We start from the raw sequence: 11,335 nt of genomic DNA on the forward strand, positions 1-11,335 counted from the left end.
GTCAGTCGACCGTAATTATGCGGCGGTCGACCGTAATTATGCGGCGGTCAACCGTAATTATGCGGCGGTCTACCATGATAGGTTTTTAGGGTTTCCCAGGCTTCTGCTTGGCACGCGGTCAATCACCATTTAGGCGCGATCGACCATGGACAGATTTTCCAAACTGTGCAGGATTCTGCACTGTGTTGTATTCATGTCGATTTTTGTGATCTAAACTAGTTTAAAACATGTGAAACTTGCATAAAAACATGACAACAACAGATACATACCAATCTCAGCATATATAGTAAGAATATTTGCAACAAGAAACATGCTTAACCCTTAAACTTTCATAAAACATAAAACAAACTCTTGTGTTAATCAAATTAGGGTTTTTCCAACCTAATTACTCAAATTCTTCTATCTAAAACATGGACTTTTAACATATTAAACATAAGCAGGATTGCCAAACAACTTAGAAAAGATATACATTCATTAAATCATATTTTTAATACTTAGGTATCACAAACCTAGGGTTTTCTCATCTTTAATCCACATGCAAACTCAATTAAAAGTCAAATTAGGGTTTAAACTTGATTACCACATGATTAACAAGATAACAACGAATTTAAAAGCAACCGTAATGATCATGATCATATTTCTATTATAAACAGCAAGAAAAACATGTAGATCTAACATTTGTTTAAGATCTAACAACAAAAATCTAATCTTTTTCACATTAGATTAAGATCTAACATGTAAACACAAATTAAACTTCTAAGCTAGTTATTTAACTATGGGATGGGTTTGGATGTAAGTGATCTTGCCTTAATCTCATGTGCAAGCCTCTAAAACAATCAACAAGCAAACCACGAGCATGAACAACCCATTCTTCCTCGCTACATGTCGATGATCTTGCCCTCGTGCCGGTGTTTTGCTTCACAAAGCTCTCCAAACTCATAAGAAAAAGGTCTAGGGTTTTTGAGGGGAGAGGGTGGCTGCTAGGGTTCATAGATATGATAAAAAAAGAATTTTTATGAAAAACATAGGTATTTATAGAGGCAAATCCGAAACAAACATGTTTGACCCGAACCAGGAAACCTAGTTTGACTAGGAAGGTATTTATAGAGGCAAATCCGAAACAAACATGTTTGACCCGAACCAGGAAACCTAGTTTGACTAGGAAAACAACCTTCGGTATTTTGGCTGTAACTTTCTCATCCGACCTCGGAATGAGGTGATCTAAGATTTGTTGGAAAGCTGTTGAAGTGCCTACAACTTTGTTCTTTTACACTTTTCCAGATTCTGACTGTATCGGTGTGTAAAATATAAAAACTCTCAACTGGTCATTATTCCCAGATTTTCACTCTTTTGGCCTTTGTGCATGTTTTGTGCATTTGTATACATATTTTCACAAATATACATTAATTTGATCTCAAATCAATTCTTATCATACAAAAATATCGAAATATGTTATTTTTCACCATATAACATATTTATCATTATTTATCATAAAATATTCAAATTTACGGGGTTTTACAAGTTATTGAAGAGATATGCAACTTTTGTCTTTTGAGGTTTTCTAGATTCCAACTGTATCATTGTGTAAAACATAGAAACTCTTAACTAGTCATTTTTTCTAGATTTCTCTTCGTGCATGTTTTGTGTATTTGCACTCATATATTCACAAACATACATTGAATTGATCTCAAATTAATTCTTATCATACACAAACATTAAAATATGTTCTTTTCAGCATATAACATATTTATTGTTATTTATCATGAAAATTTTCAAATTTATGAGGGTTTTACATTCTTCCCTCCTTAAAAGAATTTCGCCCCTGAAATTCCGCAATTGTATCTTAGAGATTAATAACACGAGAAAAGCTCTAAGAGGGGATTATCCAAACAAGGAAGCCTTCACATACACATCTCGTACCATTAATCCCCAGATTCAAAACATGAGCAACCTTTAAACTTAAAAATCTAAAATGCGTGCACTCTCACTTAACCCCTAATTAAACGAAACTAGTACGTTGGGCGAAAAATACAAACAAAGAACCCCCCCCCCCATATATATACCATATGTTCCTAATGATTAAGAGCTAAGTGTTAAGTGACTCATTCTAGCGTTAAATATATATGACTAAACAACATATATAACCATAACTACCAATGTATATAAGCACATATAAATATCAACATCTTACCTGCTCAAACAGGTGTGGGTAGTCGCGACGTACATCCTCCCCGCGCTCCAAATAAATCTCTTCGGCTCCATGCCGGCTCCATTGAACTTTTACTAATGGAATAATTTTATTTTTAAGCTTTTTATTCTCTCTAGCAAGAATGCATACCGGAATCTCTATGGTAGTCAAATCATCCTAGATCTTGATCTCTGGTGCATCAATCATCCTCTGTTGCTCCTCATCACGCAAATGCTTCTTGAGCATCAAAATATGAAAGACATCGTGTACACTCGACATCGATGCTGGAAGCTTCAATTTATAGGAAACAGCTCTAATATGCTCAATAATCATGAAGGGACAAACATATCTCGATCAAGTTTTCCCCGTCTACCAAATCGCTGAACGCCCTTCATCTGTGATACTTATAACATAACTAAGTCTCCGACCTGGAACTCTAGTGGTTGTCTCTGCTGATCTGCATAACTATTTTACCGACTCTGTGCGGTAAGAACGCGCTCTCTAATCAATGTCACCTTCTCTGTGGTCTTCCTAATTAGCTCCGGCCCAAGCAATAGGCTATCATCTAGCTCTGCCCAACATATAGGTGATCTGCAAGGGCTCCCATAAAATGCTTCATACGGTGCCATCCTAATAGTAGCTTTATAACTATTATTATATGCAAATTTAATCAATGAGATGTGGCCCTCCCAGCTACCTTGAAAATCTAGCACACATGCTCGTAGTATATCCTCTAACACCTGATTCACTCTCTATAACTAACCATAGGTCTGGGGATGGAAAACACTATTAAATGACAACTAGCTGCCAAAAGCATCCTGAAAACTCCTCCAGAAATGAGATGTGAAGATTGAGCCTCAATCTGATACGATCGTCTTTGGGACTCCATGCAATCGAACGATCTCTCGGATAAAAATCCTCACATATGTATTCGCCGTATAAGTCATCCTCACAGGTAAGAAATGCGCCGACTTCGTCAACCGGTCTACTATCACCCAAATAGAATTATTTTCTTTCTTTATTTTAGGCAACTCTACAATAAAATCTATGGAAATATCTGTCCACTTCTACTTGGGAATGGGTAAAGGTTGTAGGATCCCTGCAGGTCTCTAATGTTCTACCTTAACTTGTTGGCAGGTAAAACACTTAGCCACATACTCTACAATCTCTCTACGCATGCCACTCCACCAAAAATGTCTCTTCAGGTCTTTATACATTTTTCATCATGTCTGGATGAACTGTATACCTGCTACGATGTGCCTTCCTAAATAGATCTCTCTTCAACTGTGAATTGTTCGACATAACTAATTGACCCTTCATCCGAAGACCTCCATCTGCTCTAATAGTGCAATCAGCCTTAGGCTCCTTAGAAATCTCTCCCTTATGGGTTTGAATCCAAGAGTCCCCTAGCTGAGCTCCGATCACTCTATCGCTCCCAGATGGCTATACTGATAAAGCTCCTAAGAAAGCACTGCTCCCCCCAATCTCTAGCCTGAAATCATAGTGGCTGAGGGTAGCTCCTAAGAAAGCACTGCTCCCCCCAATCTCTAGCCTGAAATCATAGTGGCTGAGGGTATAAAGATCTTGATGTAATGAACACCTCAAACCCCCCAATCTCTAGCCTGAAATCATAGTGGCTGAGGGTATAAAGATCTTGATGTAATGAACACCTCAAACCTGCAAGCCCGCGACGTCACTTCCTGCTCAACGCAACTGCTATCATGTTCGCCTTTCTCGGATGGTACTGTATAGCAAACTCGTAATCCTTAATAAACTCTACTCATCGTTGCTGTCTCTAGTTGAGTTCTTTCTATGAGAAGAGATATATTAAGCTCTAGTGATCTGTGAATAACTCAAACTGTACTCCATACAAATAATGCCTTCACGCCTTCAGTGCAAAAACCACTGCTGCTAGATTCAAGTCCTGCGTGGGATAATTTTGCTCATGAGTTCTCAACTACTTCAAAATATAGGCCATAACTCTCTGGGTTTGCATCACAACACCTTCTAGACCTACTAACTATGCATCCGTGTAGACGACAAATATTTTATCACTACTTGGAATAACAATTATTGACTATGTATCCAATTTTGCCTTTAGAGACTCAAAAGCTTCCTGGCACTCCGTGCCCCCAATCAAACTGTACCCTTATGCGTAAGGCGTGTAAGTGGTGTTGTAATCTTCAAGAAGTCTTGAATGAACTTTCTATAATAGCCGACCAAACCTAAAAAAATTACAAATATCTGTAACTATCTTTGGTGGGTCCTAATCAAGTATTACTTTCACTTTAGCTGGATCCACTACAATTCCCTCCTTGCTGATAATATAGCTAAAAACCTGACCTCAGAACTGATGCTCCCACAAAGTCTGCAATGCCAAACAAAGATGATGCTTGTGCTCTACCTCGAATCTCAAATGGATAAGGATGTCGTCGATAAAGTAACTACAAACTGGTCCAAACATGGATGGAAAACCCAGTTCACCAAACCCATGAATACTGGTCCAAACATGCCAGAAATGACTCCGCATTCTGGTTACCCTATGAGGTTGCTACTATCTGTACAAACCCATTGAATACTCACAAGCTGACTATCTTTGCAAAATAGTCTATACTAATGTGGTAGGATAATAACTAATCCATACCAAAAATAACATCAAATATCATATATTCGTAGGATGATTAAATCGGCCACGGACTCAGACTCGTCTAAACTAATGACACATCTCCTATAGATACTCTCTAAGGAAGAGAGCCCTAAGACAGGAGAAACCAGAGACAAGGGTAAGAAAAAGCGGACATTCATAGGACCAGAAGGACCTCAGTTAGATAATCATAAGCAACTGAATAATGCCGGTCTAAGGGAACAACCGGATCAGGCAACTTCAAAGCAGCACAAATTTATTGGATTTTGTTATAACTGTAACAAATTCGGTCATAGAGCCACAGAGTGTCATGGTGAATCAATGAGAGGCAAGCAACACAAGGGACAGAAATCAAAAAAGGTACCAAGAGCGTTGAAACAGCGTAAAATGCAAGGTGCATGTTATAAATGCTACAAGATTGGACATAGAGTGAGAGATTGTCATGAAGCACCAGTAGGAGGATAGAAGGAAAGAGACCAGAATCATAAGCCGTAGAATTGCGGGCATGGCTAACTATAGAGAATCAAATCACCTCTATCAGCTTCGAGAATTGGATACATGCAAATCAGGAGCTACCTCCGAGTCAAAGAGATTCACATGCTACAAAACCCACAGTGCAGCAGAACATAACGATCAATCAAGTTTTTAAAATATACTATATGATTTTGATATGAACAAAATCGTAGTGGAAGGTATGTTCCCATGAACTCCTTCCAAATTCGTATCTTTTGGGAACTTCACAATATGCTATCATGGATAGCCTTTGGTTAGTTATACATTCTCTAGACGATCCTTTTCAGTCTTCTTTCCTTTGGGAGAGGCATCCCTCTTAGAGAATATTTGTAAGAGATGCATTATTAGCTTAGATGAGTTCAAAGTTGGTTAATCCATTTTGCATACATACCCGAGCTTGATGTGATGTTTTGGTACGGATTGAATATTTTCCTACCATGTTAGTATCGACTATTGGTGAAGATAGTCATTTTGTGAGTATTCGATAGATTTGTATGGTTTGTAGCAACCCCATAGGGTAACCAGAATGCAGAGTTGTTTCTAGCATACACGAGGAGGTGATCAGATATGATCGAGGTGTAGATTTGCGTGAGACATGAGTGGTCTCAGAGTATCATGATGTCCTGTTGGACATACTAGGTTTACCTCCAATGAAAGAGGTCGAGTTTTACATTAAGTTATAGCCAGGTACCACACTGATACCCCTAGCATCTTATCGTATAACACCTGTTGATATGAAGAAGCTTTAGATCTAGTTAGATATCTGCTATAGAGGATTTATGATTTGGTTGATCGGTAGAGCGCGGTTGGGCCTAGTTTCTCGAAGATTAACTTCGTTCTAGTTATCAATTGTTATGGATTCAGGAGATGGGTATCTGCAAGACCGCCTTTCTAACTCGATATGAGTCTTTCGAGTTTCTTGTCATGCCGTTTGGACTGACCATTGCACCCACAGTATTTATGGGATTGATGAATTGGGTTTTTTGTCCATACTTGGACCAATTTGTTATAGTATTCATCAATGATATTCCTATCTATTCGAGATCGGAGGCCGAGCAAGAACAGCATTTGAGGTTAGCATTACAGACATTGCGGGAGCACCAGCTATACGCTAATTTTTAGCATGTATGAATTCTAGTTATTTCAGATCTGAATTTTGGAACATGTTATCAGTCGAGAGGGCATCGCAGTAAAATCCAGTTAAGTTGTATATCGTTTTAGAGATTCATAACTTCTTAGTTTTTGATCAGCTATTATAGAAAGATACTTCAAGATTTTTCAAAGATTTCGACATCACTTACACGCTATACAAAGAATGATGTACAGTTTATTTGAAGCATAGAGTGCCAAAAAATATTTGAAGGTTAAATTGATTACAACACTAGTGATGGTTATTCCGACTAGTGATAAAAATTTTGATTGTTTACACGTATGTGAATGTATCAGGTCCTAGAGGTGTTTTGACGTAGACCTAGAGAGGAAAGATTTGTATTTTAAGATAATTAAGGACTCATGAGCAAAATTATCCCATATATGGTTTGGAGATAGCAGCAGTGGTTTTCGCTTAAACCAGTTAAAGATAGCATAACAGATCAAATTATTATCTAAGTAAAATTAACATTCATGAAAAGAAGAAGCACTAATATAGTAATTTTAAAATGCATAAGCATAATCTATCAAACCACTCAAGATAAGCATATATTATCAAATTCTTTTTCTATCAATTAGTTTTCTAGTTGATCATTTTAATCACAGAGAGAAATCTATAAATCATAAAAAGAAATCAAACTAGTTTCATATAATCCTATAATTCCTACAAGATTTAGTTGCACATTTTAGAAAATAAAAACAATAAAATAAAATCTAGGTAGAAGGGATAAAAGAAAAAGCATAAAAATAAAAATTACTACAAAAGTAAGAATAAGAATAAGAAAATAAAGATCTAAACTCAGTATAAAGAAAATATACCTAATAAAAGTAAAAAAGAAGCATAAAAATGAATCTATACTACAAAGGGAAAATGCATAAAAATCATAAAAGAACATGAAAAATAAACAACAAAATAAAAGAACATGAAAGTAAATCTAAGCTACAAGACATGAAATTAAATCTAATCCACCAATATAAAAAGTAATCTGAAACATGAATTTCTAAAATAGGAATATAGAAAAGAATAATGAAATATTACATTGCAAGAGGTTGGACCCTTGAATGAAAATCTTCATCTTCATCTATATCAACAAAGAAGAAGAAAAGAATATTTAAACGGTAGAAATTTTTTATTTATTATAAATAAAAAGTTTAAAATTTTGGAAGCTCTTCTCAATTAAGAGTAGTCTCCTCTCTAAATGAATTTATTACAAAATTTTCCACCCCCAAACCCCTCACTCTCTATCCCTATTTATAGCCAATAACAATGAACTATAAAACCCCACAAAAATAAGTTAATGATTGATAAATTGAATTAATATGTGATTAATTAATATAAGTGGATATTTATTATGATAAATATCATTAAATGGTATATGAGTATGATACCAAGTATTTTGAGTGTAAACAAGTTAGTGAATGAGAAAGAAACAAGTCGAAACATGCACAATGGTCAAAACCAGAAAATCTGGAAAACTCCAGTCCGATCGACCGCCATTGTCGATCGCGGTTCGTTCAACTGCCACGGTCGACCACAAAACCTAAAATCTATTTTTCCTGTTTTGACTTGGTTTCGGGTATTTGAGACCCATATTCATTTTTCTGTTATATATATAATATTCATGAGATTTTCAGTATTCTTTCATATTTTTGAAATCCTAGCAGCCACCAAACAATTTTACAAACCCTAATTTGATATTTGAGGAAGATTAAAGGCTTTTGAAGCGGGATTTTGGGTTATTTTTGGATTTTGGCTTGGAGATCTACATTGGCATTGCATCTTTCATGTTTTTCAACAAGTTTCAGATGAGTTTTATCTTTGCTAACCCTACTCACATGTTCTTAAACGTTTTTAATGAGTTTTAATGTGATTTTATTGAGCCTAATCGACTAGTTTGAGTACAAAAGCAAATCTTTTATATTATATAAATAAAGACCAGATCTTTTTGTGTTTAAAAGATTAAGAATGAATTTCTAGAGATGTTTTAAGACCTGAAAGTATTTAACAACGTCGTTTAACTGAGCTTTGATGATTTATTCTTTGTATCGATGTTTCGTGAATGTTTAAGAGTTTAAATATAATTTTTTTATGCTATTAATCATGTTTCACATGTGAAATAATTTCCTAAACTATTAAAATCTGATGTTTATAACGTTCTACACAAGTATTATGATGAATTAATCAAGTTAGATCATGAAAAACACGCACGAACACAGGTATCACAAAGCCTGCAGAGCATGCTGTTGTTTGCGGTGTGATCGACCGCCACTTATGTGCGGTCGACCGCGTGCCAGGCCGAAGCCTGGGTAGCTTCTGGACTGTGGCACGATCACCGCTTTATCATGGTCGACCCCCAGTCAGGCAGAAGCATGTGCATGTTTTTGACTCATGTTTTTGTTTTCGAGGGGTTTTCTCAATCTTTTTAAGTTATACTATGATACTTATGAGCTGTTTGATATTTGTGGTGTTAGTGAATACTAGATATTGATACGTAAACCAAGATTTGTGCACGTACACTTAGTATGTTATGATTTAACATGTATTGTCGAGATATTTAACACGCGTTAAGTTGATGAAAGTGAAATAACATATGATAACGCGTTTCTCATCAGTTATGGATGCTCAGTGTGGTTGTTTATCCTGTAATGAGACCTCGGTTGTACCACACTAGGAGTATTTGGTTGTTTTCCCATAATGAGACCTCGGTTGTACCAAATAGTCGAAGGTGATCGGTGTGTATTTCCGGGTTAGGATGATGTACCTATTAACCATTGTACGATCATCTGGAAGCATATCCGAAATAGAAAGATAAAACCTATTACCATAAAATGATTGAGTAAGGAAGTTGAACCCACATGTCATTGGTGAACCTTACAAGAGTATCGTTATTTCATGTAGCCGGAATTGGAAGATAAAACCTATTGCCGCAGAATGATTGAGTAAGAACCTTATAAGAGTATCGCTATTGCAAAAATAGATGCATACATATATACTGATGTAGTATGATCCTATGAGTAGGGTATACATTGGATATATGACATATATGACATGGTATTTTGTAATGTTTGAGATGGATAATATTTTCTTATGATGGTGCCAGCTACCTGAGGGTAGTCTGAGATTGTGACGAATTATTTTATTATGATTGAGGGTAGAAGCTGTAAAATTTCCGTTTGTGATGATTGTTCATATATAGATTTGAAGTTAGTAGTTAGAACTTCATAGCTCGAGATATATGGTATATACATAAGGGTTTCCTTGTTTGGATTATTTTGCCCGACGTACCAGTGTCGAGTTGTAGATTTCTAGTTGCTAATTTCACTTGCATTCTTAGTTGAGATTGATAGTTAGCGATTCATAATTTGGGATACGAGGTATATACATAAGGGTTTTCTTGTTTGGATTATTTTGCTCGATGTACCCATTCTCGTATTATGAATCTCTAAATATCAATTTCCGTTTAGCACTGTATTGATGACTTTATATTTATATATACTAGCCAGTATTTTCTTATACTACTACCCCTTCCCCTTGAGGCAGTAGAGATGATCTCGCTAGCGTTTTGATGCTCGTTGTTTCCCCTCTTTTCAAGCGACGATCAAGTATACAGAGTGTCGCACATTGATAGAGACGCATCTTAGAATCCACCTTAGTTATTTTATTAGTAGTTATTTACAGAGCTCTACAGTAATAGTTTATTTTTAGACTCTAGAAATTGTATATTTACTTTATAAAGGCTGTGTGCCTTAGAGAGATTTCTTTTGACTTTTGATTATGAGACTTGGTACATTTATTACGGTTCAAAGATATTCTAATACTATTTTGGTTGGGCTCATGTGTTGATCATTCTCATACTTTTTCTGTGCATATTCTATTCTTGTACTATTTCCATTATTTGTATGTTTTGTACCTTCACCTACTTATTGACTCTGCTAGAGAGATAGTAACTGATATGGTGAAACGTGTCGTTGCATGGTATTGGTGTTTGGCAGGTTTAACAATCCGGGTTTCACCTTGGACTGCAGCCTTGTGTGAATCCTAGGGCGTCACATGAACAAGAACCTTTGGATTTGGCTTGGAAAATAAGGATTAAATCTCAGCCATAAACTGATTCAGTTATAAACCAATCAGTTGACCAATCAGTTGGCCGACCAATCGGTCAATCGGTTGGTTAACTCGTAACCGAATTGCAAATTTTATTGACTTCCTATTCCAATTTCTTCTTGGTTCCTTGGGATTTTTAGGCTCCTTTTGTCTTCATATTGGGCTTCAATAAATGGTAGAAAATAAGGGAATGTGACTCTTTTGGGCTCTTATTCATTAACTCTTCATTAGCCTATAAATTAACATAAAACATGTTATTAATGATATATTTATTCAAATAAAATAGATAATGAGGGTATAAAAATATAATAAAATATGATGATTAAATACCCCTATACCTAAAATTTTTCCAATCCTCTAGAAAAGAAAATAAAAAAATAAAAAATTTCTAACTCATTTTCGCAAGAATCGTGGTTGTATGTAGCGCATATAACAAGCCTTTTCATATTCACTTGATGATGAGTCTCGTGAGGGTTTGCAATGAATGTACACGTAAAATTTGTTTATTTTGCCAATTTAAAGAGTCAATGAATAGTTAATTCACTTGATGTCTTTAAACAATCTAATTATATCTAATTTTTACTCAAGAAAATGTTTTTATGTATAACTCCAAAGTAAATCTCTTAGAAAAACTTTTCATTACAATTATACAAAACCAAATCTAACTTAGAAATTTAATTAAAATTTTTAAAAGAGCATGCTAACTCCTTGTTTCAAACAATTTTCAAGTCTCATG

Source organism: Asparagus officinalis, chromosome 7 (genome assembly GCF_001876935.1).
Source record: "Asparagus officinalis chromosome 7, Aspof.V1, whole genome shotgun sequence".
NCBI lineage: Eukaryota > Viridiplantae > Streptophyta > Magnoliopsida > Asparagales > Asparagaceae > Asparagus > Asparagus officinalis.